Source organism: Pteronotus mesoamericanus, unplaced genomic scaffold (genome assembly GCF_021234165.1).
Source record: "Pteronotus mesoamericanus isolate MK-2021 breed Mesoamerican mustached bat unplaced genomic scaffold, CSHL_Meso_final scaffold_408, whole genome shotgun sequence".
Taxonomy (NCBI): Eukaryota; Metazoa; Chordata; class Mammalia; order Chiroptera; family Mormoopidae; genus Pteronotus; species Pteronotus mesoamericanus.
Genome location: NW_026555315.1, coordinates 4,909,867 through 4,927,313, shown reverse-complemented (window position 1 = coordinate 4,927,313; position 17,447 = coordinate 4,909,867).

Below are 17,447 nucleotides of genomic sequence, written 5' to 3'. Positions count from 1 at the left end.
TACACTTCTAGAACCAATTTCATTGCTGCTTTCTTTTCTTCTTCTTTCCAGGGGAATGAGGTTTATTCATCCAGTGGAATACTTAACAGGAGTGACAATAGATCCAACTTGATAATGGCTCCACCTTGGAGCAAGAAGTAGGGACTGAACGGCTGTGTGTCTCCACCCTGTGGCCACATCCGGAATCACACATCCTTAAACCCCAGCTGGTCTTACCGCTTCAGTAGGCAGGACAGTGTAGAAGAATTCTGTTTTCTCCAGGTCAATGCAGCGGAGCAGGAGAAGGCCTGAAATGGGGGAAGGGGCGTGAAACCTCCCCCTCAGCTTGGCAGTACCCCTACCACCCACCCAGTGGATGCCATTGTGCGGAGAAAAAAACTCAGTTTCTCCCCAACCTCGAGTTCCCTTGTTTCATACCCAACTGACTCCTCCTCCCTGTTTCTGGATTCTCCCCGCCCCGACTTCAGAACGTCAGAGGAAAGCACAGTCCCCCGGCTGTGGTGGCATAACACATTTGGGGGCAGACAGAATAGGCCCTGAACCCCACCTCTGCCCTTACCAACCGAGGGGCGGGGCTGTCATTCGAGGCCACCTGAGTCTCAGTCTCCTTATCCATGACCAACGGTGGCCCCGTGGCCCTTCAGTGCTTCCTCCCTTGCCAGGCTCAGAAGCAGACACTTTCATTTTCTGGGAAGTATTTTCGAAGTGTTTTTTTTTTTTTTTTTTTTTTTTAAGATTTTACTTATTTATGTTTAGAGAGAGGGGAAGGGAGAGAAACATCAGCCGACTGGCTCTCACACGCCCCGAGCAGGGGATCAGGCCCGCAACCCAGCACGTACCCTGACTGGGAAGGGAACCATCGACCCTTCTCTTCGGGGGATGACTCTTAAGCAACTGAGCCACACCAGTCAGGTCTGGGAAGTGTTTTTAAATGTTTTATCAACACTTACCTACCTGTCAGTAGGGGGAAACATCCAGGAAAATTCTTGAAGAGATTAGTTGCATTAGAAGCAAGCTCTTTCGAAAGGCTCTCACCCCAGCCCTACCCCCACCCCCGCTCCAGGTGGTTTTGCTGCCTCTGAGACTTTCTGGGCCGACTCTGACTTACCGCTCTTCCCAGCTCCCTCGAATTGGACCCTTGGGACGCTCCCCTTTGCCCTACATGCTGCAAATCTGGGCCACCTGTGGCAAATGAACCCACACGATAGACAGGTCTAACGCCAGGTCAAGGGCAAAAGCTGAGGGCGAGTAACCAGTCACTCTCTGCCGGTCAAACCCAGCAACACGCGCAGGTTGCTTGCAGGCTGAGGTGACCTCAGCTGCCCTATGCAAGCTGTGATGGCGAGTGTAGTCACAGAGAGACACGGACTGTTTAACAACCAGAGCACGATGCGAGCCCCCTCTAGGCACTGTGTGCAGGCGGGCGAATTAGGGAGGCGAGGGGACAGAGGGACAATGGGTTACAGAAAAGGAGCAGGGAGTTTGATTGGCAGGGCTATGGGGTCGCCTAGCACTCCATGAATGAACTTAAGATCAAAGTCACCTGCAGGTATCGGGTGGCCTAATAGCTCTTCATGTTCGCAAGAGCAGACTGTCCTCACAGTGGCGGACTGGTCTGGGCATTCCACTCGTCATTAGAGGCTCAGACCTGTTCTAAACTTGCCAGGTTGCCAACCTCACAGGCCAGCCCCTGATCTAGAGGCCATCGGATCAGCTGGGGGTGGGGGAGGGGACACACCTGGGCTTGAGTGGGACTTGGCTCTTGGCGGGGCACAGGCTTCTTGTTCTTCCCTCTGCTCTGATGCAGCCAGTGGTGGGGGAGGGGGGGACAGGCTCTGGAGGGAGAGAACAGGCGTCCAGGCAGCAGTCGGGATGGTCCCAGGACCCCAGAGAAGAGGGGGACAAGGGCCCGAAATCTTCTAACCCCAGAACTTCTGCTTTCACCTGGACCCCAGGGTCATGCCGCCAAGTGCTGATGCACATTAGCAAGCACTGGTGACATCATGGTCACGGCGAAGTCCCTGAGAGCACATGGCCTTTGTCACATCTGGCCCTGATCCCGTGGCTTGAGCCACGTTTCAGCTGAAGTGGCAGGCTGCTCGCGACCCCCAGAAGCCTCCCACGTGGTGAGGGGAGCACAGCGTGGCCCATGGAATCCCACCTGCCGCATGCAGGGGCCCCCTCCGACAGGCGGAGGCGCTCAGGGCTCCGGAAGCCGCCGGAGAAGCCGCCCGGAGAAAGCAAGCTGGAGACGCAGCGCCTTCCCACCTGCCCCGGGGCCGCAGACCCCGCAGGGAGCACAGCGGTCCTGGGTGGGGGGGTGGGGAGGACAAAGTCCACCCCAGGAGCTCCCTGTGAAACCTGGCCCGGAAGGCATGCCAATGGCAGGGCCGCCTGCCTTGCCGGGGCTCTGGCTTTGGGAACAGCACCTGCCCCACCTTGGTCGTTGTTCGCAGCTTTCTTCCCGGGGACAGAGCTGTAGGAGTTTGACTTCAGAAGAAGCCACTCTCTGCTTACAGGCAGCTGAGGCAACCAGTCCTCCCAGTTCCAGTTCCCTGATAGAAGCCACACAGCCTGGTCTGGGATTAGAGAGGCCTGGACCGGGGGCTTCCTGTCCCAACTCAGAGTCAAGGAAAGTCGGGGAAACTGAGGCCAGGAAGCGCAGGACTGCGCCCAAGTCCATGCTGCTTGTGCAGAGCTGGGATTCTGGGCCAGGCTCTAGCCAGACATGAGTCACTTCCTTGGGCTGCGTTGCTTCACCTGTGAATGGAGTTTGAGACACCTTGTGTGCCATCCAGAGCCACTGGAGGAATGGGGGGGCGGGGCGAGATGGCCATGGTGAACGTGGGGCCTGAGCGCGTGCGGCGCGGGGCGCGAACCTGGTACACAGTGCTACTGTCAAACGACGATATGCGCCCCCCGCCCCCCGCCCCCACACGGTCAACTCTTTCTGACTCCCTTGCATGGGTTTGTCTCCTTTCTGGTGGATTTTACCTTCAGCACTCGGTGCGACTCGGTGACGTCAGGCGGCGGTGACGCTGAGGAGGAAGTGAAGGAGAATGTGCGTGGGCAGCGTGAGGGTCCAGGGCCCCGCAGATGGGCGGATGTGCCTGCCCCTGCGGTGGCCGTGGGACCCTGGCTTCGTCTGGTGGGACCAATCCCCCCAGAGCTTTCGAGGTGGGTGGAGTTAGATGATGCAGAGGCGTCTTGGCGTGGCTTGTGCCCAGGGCTGGTCCTGGTCCTCGCCAGTGTGGCACCTGAACTCCACCCACACAAGCAGAGATGCTCAGACTCTACCATAACTCAGGCGAGGCATTTGGGGGACATTCTTCTCCAGGGACCGGATGCCTGTGACCCGCGTCCAGGAAGCCAAAGGGCTCCGCCCCAGTTTTCAGACCGCAGCCCTCTGGGAGGTCGCCGGAGTCACCTCAGAAGCCTGGACTCAGACGGGTGTCCCCACCCTGGGGTCATCTCCAGCCTGGCCTCCAGGGGGCCCCCAAATGGCCCACCCCGCCCCTCTACTTTCATTGTGTTTCATCACCAAATATTCTGCTGCTGGTGTCACGTTCTTCGTTCAGAACAGAGGTTCTCAACCGTGGCTCTATTCAATTTTTTAAGAGGGATTTTTCAAAAAGACACAATTGGTACACTCTACAGTTTGCCCTGTGGAGGTGTACAATTCAGTGGTTCTTAGGAAATTCACAAGGCTGTGCAGCTACCACCAGTATCGGATTTCAGGACATTTTAATTCTTCCAGAAAGAAGCCCTGCCCCCATCAGCAGTCACTCCTCTCCTCCCCAGCCCGTAGCAACCCCTGATCTGCCTTCTGCCTCCACAGACTGACCTCTTCTGGACACTTTGTGTAGTGCAATGTATGGCACGTGGCCTTTTGTGCCTGACTTCGTTCATTCAGCGGGCTGTTTTCAAGGCTGATTCCTGCCGCAGCTGTGCCCGTACTTTGCTCCTTTTCAGAACTGAATAATATTCCACTGCATGGATACATCATATTTGGCTTGTCTGTTTAGTAATTGACAGGCACCTGGCTGGTTTCCACCCTTTGACTATTGTGAATAATGCTGCTGTGAACTTCCATGCACACATTTTCACATAAAAATGTGCACATACGTTTTTATTTCTCTTGGGCATACCCCTAGGAGCGCAATTGCCGGCTCGTATGGTAACTCAGTGTTTGATTTTGTTTAACTATTGGCGTTCTGGATAATTGGCATTTTGGGACAGTTCTGTGTTGTGGAGGGCTGTCCTGCGCATTTAGAATGTTTAGCAGAATCCATGACCTCTGCCTAGTAGAGGCCAGTAGATGCCACCCCCAAACAAACACCAATTGTGACAATCAAAGTTGTCCCAGATATTGCCAGGTGTCCCCTGCAGGACAAAAGTCACCCCTGGCGGAGAATCTATGGTTTAAAGAGTTTCTTTGGCTTTTTAAGGTAAAGTCAAGTCATGACATTTGTCCTTTGGGCCTTGAAAAGACTCCATGTGTATTTCTAAACTTTAATTGTCATTCACTTCTTGCGTAGTTACCCCCCCACCCCCGCCAACACACTCTCATACGCACGGCCACCCTGCTTTCTCTCATTTCCTCATTCTCTTATTTAGCATCTATTTGGTAACTGCTGGTTCAGGTCCACCTGCACCCAGCAGACAGGGAAGTACAGGAGATAAGCTCTCCTCTTCCTCCTTCTGCCTTCATCCCCAACAAAGCAAGCATGCAACGAGGGCTCCAGCACCCTAGAAACTTTAAAGAGAAAGTCTGCGAGAAGCCCTTGCACCTAGGCTCTCACTGCGCACAGGACATTTGGAGGGCGGGAGCAGGGCGTCACGGAGGAGGTCGCAGCGGCGCGGGGACTGGACCCCACCCCTCCTGACCCCACTAGGGCCCCTGTGCTCGGGGTTACTAATCCCGAGGAATGGCCAGCCCCCGGCTTTCCCACGGGCCTTATGAACCCGGCCTTACCCAATGCTGGGCAAGTCCAAGGTTATTTTTATTTTTATTTTAGTCCAAAAAAGTTTATTTTTAAGTCTAAAGGACCCAAGAGACTTACTCAGGAGAGAGAAGACTAGAAAACCCTCCCAGCCCCCATCCCGATTTACCAGCAGAAGTCCTCGGCCTCCTTGGCATGGCATTCAGTGGCTCAGACCTGCCCCTCGAGCCTCGTGTCCCGTCCTCCCGTCAGCCCAAGAAGGGCTCCCCGCTGTGTCCCCGGTCTCCTCCATGTCTTTGTGCTGTGTATACGCTCCCCTTCTGTCAGGGGGCCCCGTCTTCCTTCCCCACCTGGGAAACACCTGTCATCCCTCCCAGGGGAAATGCCGCACCCTGTGGTGCCTTTGCCAGTCATCCTGGAACAACGTGGCCATCCCTTGCTGATAACCGCCGCTGTGGTGGGGCCTTACAGCCACATAGCCCTTGACCCTGCCGTCAGGGTCATCTGCAGGTGTGAGCTCTTTGAGTTCAGGAGTGATATTTTGTTCATCCTTGCATCCCCGGCACCCAGCTCACCGCCTGGCTCCCAGGAGGCACTGCTGTGTGTTTGCATGGGGGCTGGGCTGCTATGTCGCTGGTTTTCTCTCAAGCCCTCTCCCCCTGGGAATGGGACAGGCCCCTCTGCCCCGTCCCTCAGCTCCAGGAGGCTGAGAAGGAGCAGGGTTGGGGGCAGCCTCTGATCCCCTGTCTGCAGCTCCTGTGTCTGCTGATGTATAGAATGTGAAATTAATTTTTTTAAACGTTGTATTTATTTATTTATTTTTAGAGAGAAGGGAAGGGAAGGAGAGAGGGAGAGAAACATCAGTGTGTCGTTGCCTCTTGAACACCCCCTACTGGGGACCTGGCCCACAACCCAGGTAAGTGCCCTGACCGGGAATCAAACCGACAACCCTTTGGTTCACAGGCTGGCACTCAATCCACTGAGCCACACCAGCCAGGGCTAAAATGTGAAACTAATCTTAGTAGTATATTTGATTCAACCCAACACACTCAAAATATTATTTCAATAATACTGGAGAGATTTTAAATTGTTTATTTTCATAATAATTCTTGAACATCTAGAGTGTGTATCTGGCACTCACCACACATCACAATGCAGAGCAGCCACATCTTCGGTGCGCAACAGTCATGCGGGGCTTGTGGCTTCCAATCTGTCTGGATGCTGGTTACCCAGCTCCCTGCTCTCCAGTCCGGATCTCCTTGGAGTTTTTCTTTCCTCTGCCTTCTCCTCGCACCTCCTCCGGCTGTGTCTTCCTTTCAAGGATTAGAAGAAGCCATGGTGCCCTGGCTGGGTAGCTCAGCTGGTGAGAGCATTGTCCCAATATGCCAAGGTTGAAAGTTCAATCCCCAGTCAGGGCACATACAAGAATCAATGAAGGAGTGCATAAATAAGTGAAACAACAAAACAATCCTCCCCCCTCTCTCAGGAATAAAGAAGTTAAAAAAAAAAAAAAAAAGGCAATGGTGACAGAAATGCTCAAAGAGGAAATGGTAAGCAAGAGCTTTCAGCGCTGGGTTGAGAGAGTGGTGAAATGTGACCATGGGCGTTATCCTAGTAACGTAATGAGCAGATTGCACCCAAAGTTCCCATGTAACAACTGCAGAACTCGGCCATCCTCCACCTCGCGCTCTCACCCCGACTCCCGCCGCAGCGCCCGCCCCTCCGACTCCCCGCCGCAGCGCCCGCCCCTCCGAGGCTCTCCTTCGCTCTCCCTGCGGCTGCCGGCCCGCAGGGGCAGATGCTGCCGATTTCTGCTGTTTGGTGATCAGAGTATGATGTTAACATTGGATTTCTTCCCTTCCCATCTTTGCTCTATCAGCATCACTTTTTTAAAAAATCATGTTTATTCTATTACAGTTGTCTCAATTTCCCCGCTTTACTCTCCTCCCCTCTCCCACAGTCTATTCCCACTCTGTTGTCCATGTCCATGGATCATTCATACATGTTTTTTTGTTTAGTCCCTTCTCCTTCTTTCCACCATTGTCCTCTTTCCCCATCCTCTCTGGTCACTTTCAGTCTGCTCCATGTTTCCATGCCTGTGGTGTATTTTGTTCATTAGTTTATTTTGTTGAATAGGTTCCACTTATAGGTGAGGTCGTATGGTATTTGTCTTTCACCAGCTGGCTTATTTCACTTAGCATAACATTCTCCAGCTCCATCCATGTTGTTGCAAAAAGTAGGAATTCTTTCTTTCTTTCTTTCTTAAATGCAGATTGATTTTATTTATTTATTTAAATGTCAAAATCCATTATAAAATATTAAAAAAATTTAAGTCCATTATAAAGTCTCAGCAATTAAAACAACATGACACCAGCACAAAAAAAAAAAATCAAGTAGATTAATGAAATAAAATCAACATTCTACGAACAAACATATATCTGTCTAACAGTGTAATACATGATTAAATTGCTATTTCAAATCAATGGGGAAAATAAGGCTTATTCAACAAATAAGGTGCATGGATCACTATTATTTGAAATAAAACAAATATAGAGCCCTATTTCACACATTATACAAAAAATATTCAGGTGAGTTGAAAATCAATATATAAAATCTAAGGAGTTTTAGGAGAAAATACAAAATAATATTTTTCTTACACTGATAAAATATTCAAGTCCAGAAGCTATAAAGTAAAATATTGACTATATGACTATATTAAACATTTAAGACTATACTGTAATATACATATTAAAAAAATTAAAGGACAAATAATAGAATAGGAAAGTATTTGCAACATATCTAAAAAAGGGTTAATAGTTTTTGTTGTTGTTGTTGTTTTAGGGAAAGAATTCTACAACATTTAATCAAAAAATGGATAAGAATACCAATAAGTCATTTAAAGCTTTTTAAAAATAATAGAAATAGGCAAGAAATATACAAAAACAGGTTTAGTTTCAACAAATAATAAAGTAACTTAAATTAACACATCATTGTACAATCAGATTAACAAGTATTAAGTATATTGGTAATATCAAGTCTTGGTGACTGTGAAAGGAACTGAGTTTTCACAGACTCTTTTTCTTCATCTTCTTAAAGCAGTCCCTTTAGCATATCTTGCAGTGCTGGTTTGGTGGAGGTGTATTCTTTTAGCCTTCTTTTGTCTGGGAAACTCCTTATTCCACCTTCCATTTGACTTGAGAGCCTTCCTGGGTAGAGCAGTCTTGGTTGCAAGCCTTTGCTTTTCATGACTTGGAATATTTCTTGCCATTCCCTTCTGGCTTGTTGTTTTTCTGTTGAGAAGTCAGCTGCTAGCCATATCGGGGCTCTCTTGTATGTTACTACCTGTTTCTTCCTTGTTTCCTTTAGGATTCTCTGTTTGTCTTTGATATTTGCCATTTTAATTAGGATAAGTCTTGGAGTGGGCCTCATTGGGTTCCTCTTGAATGGGACCCTCTGTGCTTCCTGGACTTGTGTGACTTTTTCTCTTCTCCAATTAGGGAAGTTTTCCATCATTACTTTTTCAAATAGGTTCTCTATCCCTTCCTCATCCTCTTCTCCTTCTGGTATCCCTGTTATATGGATATTATGACACTTCAGGTTGTCCTGCCTTTTCCTCAACACCTCTTCATTCTTTGTGAGTCTTTTTTCATTTTCTTGCTCTTTCTGGGAGCTTTTTTCTACTTTATCCTACAGCTCACTGATTCGATCCTCTGCTTTATCTAGCCTGATTTGGATTCCTTCTACTGTGTTCTTCAATTCAGAAATTGTATTCTTCATTTCCTCTTGTCTCTTATGGATAGTTTCTATGTCCTTTTTCATGCTGATATAGTTTGCAGTAATTTCTTCATATTTTCCCTGTAGTTCTTTGTAATTCTCTCTGAGCTCACTGAGCTCATTGAACTTCCTTAGAACGGTTGTTTTGAACTCAATGTCTGATAGTTTACTTGCTTCTATTTCATTTAGTTCTCTTTCTGGGGATTCCTCCTTTCCCTTCAATTGGTGGGGGGGGGGGGATGTTTCTTTGTCTTCCCATTATTTGTGAGGCTTCTTTTTTGCTTCTGCTTCTTAAACTGATTTGTCTTGATTTCCTGACTTTGTGGTGTGAACTTCGGTGGTAGGAAACTGCTGTTTTTTCTTTCTGGATCTGCCTCTGATGATGTCAGAGGTTGCCCCTGTCTGACTTTAGGCAGTGTGTTTGAGACTTCCAAGAAGCTACTGTCTGTGGCTGTCTCCTTCAGCGGTTAATCTAGTCACTCTGCACTCAGCAGTCAGGCTTAGATACCACAAGGCGGGGCAGAGTCCCTCCTGGGTGCAGGGTTATTGGGTCCTCTCACACTGCTACCATTCAGTGAAGAGGTTTGCCTGAGCAGGATGGCTGCTGCTGCATGGGGGATGAGTCAGCACTGGAACCTGCCGGCCACTCTCTCAGTTCTCTCCCCAAAGCCTCCTTCCCCAGTCTCTCCTCAGGCATCTCTAGCCCACTCTGCCCCATCTTTGCCGGACACCAGGGTAAGTGGCTGCAAATAAAAATTTATGTGTTGGCCCTTTACATGGCTCTTTGCACCTCCAGCCACCTTGTCTCTGGCAGAGAGCAACCCTGCCGCTTTCGCAGCTGGTTGTTATCTTTTTACTTTTTGCGTTCTGGTGCTGTAGGCTGGAGATCCCCGCTTATGGTTTAGACCCCACTCTTCTTAGGGGGATCCAACTGGCCATTTCAATATCCTCCTGGCACTCCTGCCTGTGGGCACCCTGCCCACCTTCTTGAGTCTCTACTGCACTCCTTACCAGTCAGTTTGTGCTAAAGCTGATTCTTCTGTCTGTCCGAGGTTATAAGGCTCCTATCTCGCTATTGTTTAGTTGTTTGTTCCAGGTGATTTCTCCACAATTTAGTTGTAATTCCTGATCAGTCCTGGAAGGAGGTCAGTGTGACTTCCACTCACTCCTCCACCATCTTAATTCTCCTCTATCAACGTCGCTTTAATCCATGTTCATTTTCTCTTTGGAACAGTGGTGTCAAGTGATGGGTGGTGGAGACACCTGTGGACTGGGGACAAGTCTGTGGTACCACAATGGGGAAATGCTGTCAGCTCTCTATTATCCTGGTCACGTGTGCGATGGAGGTTCCCAGTGCTGTTTGGTGTAGGTGGGAGGTCACAGCCCAGCCCATCCACACAGGTACATATCACCAAATGAGACACCAGAAGACACATCCGAAAGTCCCCAATCTCTGCATAAACTTGAGGGTCAGAGATCAGAGGGCACCTGTGCTATCTTTGGCCCCTCTGTATAGATAGGTGATCGTCAGTGGATGAGTAGCAATGGCTCTGAGATTCCACTGGGCATCGCCATCAGAGGACCAAGGTGGGCTCTACCACCACGTACAGACTGGGACCTCCAGCCTGTGCCTCATGAGCTTCTGCATCTCCCTGCTCCCAGGCCCATGGGCGCAGTGCCCCACCTCTCTTTGATGGATGCCACCTGAGGATACCCTAAGGTTAGGACACACCCTCCCTGAGAACAGGAAGGAGAGCTGAGCTCAAGGCCATGAGCACTTGATGGCCTGTTTCCCAACAAATCCAGAGAAATTGGCAACTGGATCATGTCTTAATACTTTTTTTTTCTTTTTTGTCAGAGACACAGTCACCGGGGGGACCTCTGCATAACAGCTAATGCCACACTTGAGCTGTAATGAACTTGTACCCTCGTGGAGCCTTCTGTTTGCCAAAAGGAAGCAGCCATTGCCCTGGAGGAGACTGGCCTGGGAAGCTGAGGAAGGGAGAAGAGGGTCAAGCTCCAAGGCTGCAGCTACAGAGAACCCCAGGCCTTGAGAGGTAGGTATGAGAGAAAGGAGCCTGTGTGTTTGCATAGACCAAGGTGAGGGATCCAAGAAGATGGGAGGTCAGTCAAAGAACAGAGGGGGCTCAAGGGAGGCTTCTGTAGCAGATGTCTTGGTCACTACCTACCCAACTTCTACTGCCCCCCACCTGAGTCTGCACCAGCAAGTGAGATACCAGGGGAGACATGCTAGCTGGGGCTCTGGGAAGTTTCTTGGGAGAGGTGGCCTGGCTTCCTTTCTCAGATGTCCTGGGTCGGGGTAAGGTCACTGTTTGCTGCACACTTGCTGGGGCAGGACCAGACACAGACTGAAAACAAAGCCGAGATAATGATGCAAAGGGTAGGAAGGAACTTGCATCAACCAACCAAAGGGAATCCCCAAAGGCCAAACCAACCAACTGAAAACCCAAGTTAATTAACTGTGAAACCAAAGAGGAAGATGTATCTACTCTGGAGCCAAAGCTGCTACGGGGAGGCCAGAGCTCTGGGTGAACTGCAGAATTTGGGGGAACAATAGAGATAGACTCAGACATTGACCAAAATGAGCGGCACTTGATATGTCACTTTAGATCAGAATTCTGCAGGGTCTCTGTCCTCAGTACAGTGGTAGACTGGGAATCACCTGCCTGTGAGCAAAAGGAAATAGTTAAAAAACAATAATAAAAACCTGTCTCTGCAGGAGGGAGGGGGTTGGTGGAAGTGGAAGAGGGCATAAGGAGGGTAAGTGGTAGTGGAAAAACTACAGTAAAATTTTTAAAAATTATATAAAAAACCTGTCTCCATGGTAATTTCCGGGAGAAAAAAGTTATTGACAATCATAATATTAATAATATCCTTTGAGAATCGTCAAGTATGGGCCTGAGGTTCAGATTAACAGGTAGTTAGAGAAACTCTGAGAGGGCAAAATAGAATTAAAGTGCTGCCATGTGACCGTCACCCCTTGATGACCAGCAGAAGCAAGCACAAATGTTTGCTAGAGGGAGGTATCCTCAAGCCACAGATGAAGCTGAGCTAACTGCAAGCTCCCCGCCTACTGTTTGCCAGTACAGAGGAAGTAAGTCACCATGAGGGAGAGCCAGCAGAACCGAACGATAGATTTAATTCTTCAAAGATTTCTGAGGTCAAAATGACTTGATGAGGAATATAAAGGATGTTTCCTAGGCCCAAAGAAACATAAGAGGGCATTGAAAATATGACAAAGCATGCATAAACCATTCACAATCAACCGGGAAGATCTGAAAGATAGTCCTTTAGAACATCTGGAAATGAAAAAAAAAAAAAACTGAAATGAAAAACATCCTGGTTGTGCTAAACAGCAGGTCAGCGAGTGCTGTGGGAGTGATGGTCCCCACAAATTCCCCGGAAGCAGACGGGACACACAAAAGGGAAGTCAGGCCACATGGAAGACAGGGCGGAGGACCTACTGTGTGTCCTGTCCAGCGGTTCCCCACCAGGGCGATCTCGCCCTCAGGGAACATCTGACTATGCTGGGGGACGTTTCTTTGTTGTCACACTTGCGGGAGGGGAGTAGGGCAGGAGGCTGCTGACTCAGAATTCTACGGGCCCAACCGCTTTCCTTCCCTGCCAGGCTCTGCACGCGATACCGTTCAAGGCCAGCTCTACGGAGGTATCATTTGTACTGAAATGGAATTCACTGATTGGAAGCATACAGTCAGGTGTGTGCTTTATTCTTTTGCTCTCAGGGTCGATGGAGAGGAAGTCAGGATGTGCCCTAGAGGCCGCGCTTCTCATCCCAATCCTAGTGCCAAGCACGGAGCCAGGCCCCTGGAGACTCAGTTCCCAGCTCTGCGTGGGGACCCAGCTGGCTCCTCCTGAGCTGCCACCACTGAGCACTCCTACCTGAGGAATCTAGAAGCTTCTCTCTGACATCGGCTTAGTCCTTATCCTCCTATGCCTGACGAATCATCCAAATCTTAAAGAGGAAGCAGCTTATTTCCCAGAACCGAGGCATAAACTAAGCAGGGAGCTAGTTCCCATGAGTTCAGCTTTGCCTTAGGGACCAACTTAACTCATGAGCCTAATTTTTTCATGTACTTTTTGTTTTATCAGCCAAAGCAGACAAATACCTTTCTGAGTCTGTATTTTTAATGATCCCGGGTCCTTTGTGGTCTGCCTTCGGGAAATGTTATGTTAATTTGTGTCTGCCAGAAGCTGACATCCTGAGGGAGCTGTCCCACTACCGGAACTTGGGGACCCCCTCTTCCCCAGACCCCCACCCACCCGGAAGAGCTCGCACAGCCCCTGTGTCCCAGCTTCACGGACCCATTGTGCACGGAAGGCTGAGAGCAAGCCGGCAGGGTCTGCTTCGAACCCGCGACCCCATGGCCATTCCATGAGTCAGCTTCTGGGGTCATCTCCACTAGGACATTCAGGTTTGGATTTGAGCCTTTCTTTTTCTTTTTTTTTTTTAAATTTATTTATTTTTAGAGAGAGGGGAAGGGAGGGAGAAAGACAGGGAGAGAAACATCAGTGTGTGGTTGCCTCTCACATGCCCCCTACTGGGGACCCGGCCTGCAACCCAGGCGTGTGCCTGGGCTGGGAATTGAGCCACCGTCCCTTTGGCTCGCAGGCTGGCACTCAATCCACTGAGCCACACCAGCTGGGAGGATTGGAGCTTTTCTAGTGAGTATGTGATGGAATCTCATTGTTTCAATCCCAATTACACTTTCTAAGTCATCTCCACTGGGGGCTGCCACAGGGGAGCCTGCCAGCTCCCCCTCAGCTGCACCCTTCCTCAGCAGGGATGGAAGGAGGGCGGCGGAAATGAGAACAGGCGCTTGCATTTTAAGACAGATTTATAGAAGGAGACAGCAAGGGGCTCTCATTTACTCAACAGTCAGTGTGCACCAGAAGCAGTGCCTGGACCTGGTGCGTACTTCACTCCTTGCATTTGTTGAGTGGATGGATGGATGGATGGATGGATGGATGGATGGATAGGGATCTGACCTGGTCCCAGTCTCATAGTTTCAATGGTAACAGCAGCCTAGGTCCTAACTCCCCCAAAGGTCGTGCTCCCACTGGCCAGCTTTTCATCTGCTGGGGGTCAACACGGACCTCCATGCTCGGGACACTTCCTGTCCTGGCCACGCTGAACTGGCCCCAGCCACGATGCTGGGTGATGCGAGGTTCATTCAGAAGCCTGGCTGGGGGTGGCAGGAGGTGGGCAGGGGCCTGGCCATGGGTGTCAGGCTCCTAAGTTCAGAAAAGGCTTGAGGAAAGGTGACCGCAGAGGAGGGGCTGGGAAGGAGAGGACGCAGGGCCACAGACGGTGCCCTTCCAGCCAGGGGATGGCAGAGCGGCGCTCAGAGGGACCCTCATTCTAGGTGGAGACGGGGCTCCCCAGCTCCCAGGCGGCAGGGGTCTGCGGGAGGGACGTGAGCAGACCCGGCCAGGAGGAGCGAGGCCAGGCAGATGAGAGAGCCACAGAGAGAGAAGCTTCAGAGAATAGGTGGGGAACATGCTGGAAACTCATTTCCTTTAGCCTCATTTATTAATAAAAGGCCATTCAGGACGTATCCAGTCTCAAGAAGAAAGAACCCCGTGTCCCAGGTCCTGGTGAGGGGGCCTTCTCCCGAGCCCTGCACCGACCAGCTTCTCCTTGGTCCCAGTGAACTTCCTGTGTGGTCAGGTAGCTGCTCAGGAAGTGAAGGCCGGTGAGGAGGAGGAGCTCATGGAAGCAGAAGTCGCACTTTCCTCTGAGAAAGGAAATGCAGCAGCTCGTTCGACCTCTTGACCTCTGTCTCTGGCCTCCTGGGTGCAAAGCGCTGAGGCTCGCCCACGGGGACCGGCCTCGCCCACAGCCCCCAACGGGCACACGGGCCTCTGTGCTGGGCTCCCAATGGAGGCACATTAGCTAGAAAGCATTATTCCAGCTCTAATTTATTCAATGTCCATCTTTCCCCTACCCCAGCCGTTGGGCGTGGTAGGCAAGCTTTTTGCTTCACAGTTTTCATTGGAACCTAAGGGGCAGTTCCTAGAAGTGCACATGGGGGGTGATGGTATTCAGGACAGAGAGACAATAGATGTCCACTCCAGTGGAATAGCGTCTCTTGGGTGACATTATAAGAATAACAACACAACTATAGTATCTCCAAAGAGATCGGGAAGGTCATTGAATCTCCACAGTAAGAAACTGTGGGGCAAACGTCGGCACTAGGTTGGCAACTGCTAACGGCCCCTCACCCGCGTGATCCAGCTGGTGACAAGCTGGGCGCGGGCTTTGCCTTCCACGGAGCTGCTGGGTCACCTGAGTCTGGCTAGGTCTTCGGAGGCAGGAGCCAGGGGAGAGTTCACTGAGGGGGGCTCAGGGGCCCCTGGACTGTGGGCCATGGTCCCCAACAGGGTGACTCAGAGGTCTTGGTCTGGCTCAAACTCTGTCCTTCCGGGCACAATAGAATTTGCAGGCGCATTGCTGACCAAACCCTAAACGTGGTGTCCAGTGGGAGAGCGTTTGTCAGCAGCTAAAGGGGAAAGAAAAGGGACTGTAGCCTCCCAGTGGGGAGGAAGGTTCCAGCTGCCATGATGGGGAGGCACCTTCCTGTAGCCTCATGAGGCCGAGAGCCAGGGCCCACCAGTTAGGACAGCCGGCAGGTGGGCATGTCTGCACAGGTGTTCAAAGGGAAACGTTCCGCAGAGCGCCAAGGGCTGGGGGCGTGGGGAAAAGGGGGGCATGGGGGTCAAAGGGCACAAGCTGCCAGTTATGAGATGCACGCATTCGGGGATCTAACAAACAGCACGGTGACTGTCGTTAATCAGACCATGGTGGACACTTGAAATTTGCTGAGAAGGTAGATCTGAAACTTGTCAGCAAACAAAGCAACCGAAAGCGCAGCTATGTGTACTGACAGAAGTGATAACTTGATTGTAGTTATTACTTCGCGATGTACGTGTATATGAAATCATCATGTTTTGTGCTTTAAAAGAAAATCACATTTACACCTTAAATGTGTGTAAGTTTTAGGTCAGTGATCCCTCAATAAAGCTGGGGAAAGAAAAGGCCAAAGGGACGGTTCCCAGTGGTGCCCCGGTGTGCGTTTGCCTGGGCCCCCCCCCCCACAGGTCGGCCTCTCCTCTGGGGAAGAGATGCTCCCTTTGGCGCGAGGGCCCATGACCCACGTGGCACAAAGTGACCGAGTCCAAGGGTGGGTTTCCGTGAGTGGGGTGCTTGAACAAGGAGGCACCATGTCCCGCGGACATTTTTAATTATTACGATTATTTTTAAGAGGGGCAATACTATTTCCCGCAAACAGATTTATTTTTTAAATCCACGCCCGAGGATATTTTTATTGATTTGAGAGAGAGAGAGAGAAACATCAGTGTGAGAGAGAAACATTGATCAGTTGCTTCCTGTACGCGCCCCGACTGGGGATGGAACCCGCAACCCAGGTATGCGCCGTGAACGGGATACAAACTCACAGCCTTTTGGTGCACAAGATGATGCTCCAACCAAGTGAGCCACACCAGCCAGGCTCCCTCAGACAGTTTTAATTAATCTTTTTTTTTTTTTTTTAAAGATTGTATTTATTTTTAGAGAGAGGAGAAGGGAGGGAGAAAGAACCAGAGAACCATCAATGTGAGAGAGAAACACTGATGGTTTGCCTCCCTCACACTCCCAACTAGGGACTTGGCCCGCATCCCAGGCCTGTGCCCTGACCGGGAATCGAACCAGCAACTTTTCGTTTTGCATGACGGTGCCCAGCCCACTGAGCCACACCAGCCAGGGCTTAATTAACCTTACTTAAACAGCACTAAAAGAGACGAAATCATTTCCTCAGGTTTTTCAACTGTGCTCTCGGCATGAGGTAGTGTGTGAGGCCTAGTAGCCCCATGGGAGACCAGGGCAGTTGTGCTGAGCTGGGGCCCAGGAGTGGGCCCAGCCCTCAGAAATGGGGGGACGGGGGGGTGTGGGAGCCAGGGTGCAGGAGGAGAAGGAGGCAGGTGAGGCAGGAAGGCCAGCCCTGGGGCTGGGCCCCGCGAGGCTCCCTGTCCCCCCTCAGCCTGGGTACCCAGAGCCGTGTCCTCGCTGGGCAGAGGGATGTCCAGTCTCTCAGGCCTCAGAACCAGAGACTCACAGAATCACCCTCTTTGGTGTGTGTGTGAGTATCAGTCAGTGTTCTCATGGGCAAGAGCCATCAAAACCCAACTTGATTAGCAAAAAAAAAAAAAAAAAATTAAAAACACCTCAGGACATGTATAAGAAGCTCAGGTGTATCAGGCACAGGAGGTGTTGAGCTGGTCTCAAGAATGACAGGAACTGAGGACCGGCCAGTGCTCCGTCTCTGTCCCTTTTCTCTCCCATGCCTGCTGCTCCTCCCGGTGCTTCGGTCCCCAGCCCTGCGCCCGAGGACCTCCAGCAGTGAGGACTCAGCCGTCCGAACCGGGGCTCCATCCAGCAGCTCCTGACCCGACGGCCCCTGGCGGGTGGGGAGGGCTGTTATCGACCTGAAGAAGTGGGACCCAGGTGCTGGCCCTCCAGGCAACGGTGACGCTTCCGGAGGGTCCGAGCTGTGTCCCCGAGCTTGCAGAGCAGGGAGGGAGGCGGCCAGCCAGCCCCAGGAGAATCCAGGGGTCTCTGAAGGGCTCCTTCCCCGGTCCGTGCCTCTTCTGGGAATGGGGTCCAGGCTCTAAGGGGTCTTCTCACCCATCTGT